The sequence below is a fragment of the Babylonia areolata genome, chromosome 18 (genome assembly GCF_041734735.1).
Source record: "Babylonia areolata isolate BAREFJ2019XMU chromosome 18, ASM4173473v1, whole genome shotgun sequence".
Classification (NCBI taxonomy): Eukaryota; Metazoa; Mollusca; class Gastropoda; order Neogastropoda; family Buccinidae; genus Babylonia; species Babylonia areolata.
Window position 1 is genome coordinate 40,832,583 of NC_134893.1, and position 2,500 is coordinate 40,835,082.

Consider the following 2,500-nt stretch of genomic DNA (forward strand, 5'->3'; position numbering starts at 1 on the left):
AACAGTAAGTAATTAAGTAAGTAAGTAAGCAAATAAGTAAGTAAGCAAACAACTAAAAACTAACTAACGTACTAACTAAAGAAAGGGGCGACTACCTTCCATCTTGACCAAGTCAGTGGGTTGCCAAGGGTTTGCTGAGGGTCCCTAAAATGGATTGCCCATTTGTAGCTTTCTTTCTTTCTTGCATATATATATATATATATATATATATATATCTATATATATATATATATATATATATATATATATATGTGTGTGTGTGTATATATATATATATGTATATATATATATATACATATATATATATATATATATATATATATATATATATGTGTGTGTGTGTGTGTGTGTGTGTGTGTGTGTGTGTGTGTCAGCGTGCTTGCGTGCGTGCGTGTGTGTGTGTGTGTGTGTGTGTGTGTGTGTGTGTGTGTGTGCGATCGCGTGTGCGCGCGCGCGTGAGTGTTGGAGTGGTGGGGGTTGGGGGGGGGGGGGGTGCTGTTCTCTCCCTGTCTCTCTCTTCCCTCATACCCTCTTTCTGTGCATATCTGGCATCTATCTATATTTACATAAGTATTCCATCGTTTTTCTTCGTTTTTTGCAGTCTAACACGTAGGTCGGGCACTTCCTTCTTTTTTTATATTTTATTTCGTTTTATTTTTTACTCTCCCAATAAAAACAACAACAACAACAAAACCCAACAACAAAACAAAGCAAAAGCAACAACAACAAAATCAGATATGGTGCAACATAATATGAATCAGTCCTTACGCCTTCTTGAAACTGAAACTGCAACTGAAACTGCACATAAATGTTCGGCTGTGGTCCTCCGCGGTGAAGAGAAACCATTTTTTGTGTGTGTTCTGTCGTGACTGAGAACGTTCAATAGGCTTTGGGATAAGGACATGGGCATAGCTTGGCCTCTTTTGGGTGGACCGGTAATATTGGATAATGGTTTGAGGGAGGGGGCAAAGGGGAGTTGGGGGTTAGGGGGGTCGGTGGGAGAGAGGGGTGGAATCTTCAACTTTGTTTGGCGTTTGATTTCAAGGGGGAGGGGGGGGGTTGTTCAGGGGGGATGGTGATAGTGGTGGTGGTGGTGGTGGCGGTGGGGTGGGAATCAACCAAAAGAGTTGTCGTTACTTGGGCAAAGGGGATGATGAAAGGAAATGCTGACCCTTTTCTCTTGTTGTTGTTGTTGTTGTTTCTTTCCATTTTTCTTGCTTGTTTATTCATTCGTTTGTTTGTTTGATTAGTCATTTATTTCTTTCGTATTTATTCATTTGATTTGTTATTCATTTATTATTCATTTAGGAAGTTAATTTGTTATCCATATATTCATTCGTTCATTTTAAATAATCAATCTATTTATTTGTTTATTTATTTTTGAAAAAAAAAATAATGTAATTTATTTGCCCATTTATTAACCCATTTATTTATATTCCTGTTTTATTTCATACTTTGCATGCCAGTTCTAGGCTATTCTGTATTTCATTCTTTTATTTGTATTTCTTTTCCCTCTCATTTCGTTCAATTTCTGTGGGTCATCAACAACAAAAACGTGCTGAACTTTGGTTTTTTGTTGTTTTTTTGTTGTTGTCGACGTGCATGTCATGTAAGTGCTTAGCCGTTGTTGTGGTGAGGGTTCTTTCGTTCGTTCGTTCTATCTTTCCCTCCTTTTTCTTCTCTCAACCCACTTTAGTGGTTTTTAAATTTCTTTTTTCGTGTGTTTTATTTTATTCTTTTTTATTTTTCTATTTCAAAGACGTATATCTTCTCCATGTTCGTGCTCAATTTCTGCAAGGCATCGCTATTCTTTTTTTTTTTTTTTTTTTTTTTGGGGGGGGGGGGGTCTTTTCCCACCGTTCATTTCCTTTCTACACCTCTTCTTGACACCATCTTTAGCCACAGAAGGTTATTGATTTGGTTCGTCCCGCGAGTAGTGTCTTTTTTTTATATAAACAATTATATGTTTTTAGGGGGAAGGGAGGACACGAGAGGTAGTCCATCTCCCTGTTGGCGAAGAGAAAAAAACAACGTGTGTTACCCGATCACCCTGGCTGGAACGTAATGTATTGACGAACAAATACAAGCTTCTCGGACTTGTTTTTCTTCAACCCCATCCAATCAGAAAAAAAAAAACTGAAAAAAAACAGAAGGGAAAAATCAAATAAAGACGACGATAGCGCTTATCAAACCTTGCAGTGAATAATTGTCTTGTTTAAAAAGAAAAAAAAACTTTGCAAGACACTTAATAAAACACTTGGCAGGCATTTTTGAGTTTCTGGTTCCCGTTCCTCCCACTCCCAACCCCAACATTCCATGATTACCATCATGAAAGATGGCCGTGTCTTTGTCTTTCTCTTTGTCTTTCTTTTCTTTTTTCCCCCCTCCCGTCTAAACCAATTGTTAGGAACATGTGTATGAATTTATACAAGCCTTTGAGCAATGCATCATTATGCTTAGCTGAATTGACTGTTTATGGTGCTATTTCGTTTTGCTTTAC

The 2,500-nt window shown here is 37.5% G+C and overlaps 1 protein-coding gene across 1 annotated transcript in view; it reads left to right on the forward strand.

The window, feature by feature from the left end:
• The window catches only part of LOC143292239 (glutamate receptor ionotropic, NMDA 2B-like), a 37,647-nt gene that overhangs the window by 9,959 nt on the left and 25,188 nt on the right, over positions 1-2,500 (forward strand). The window lies entirely within an intron of this gene.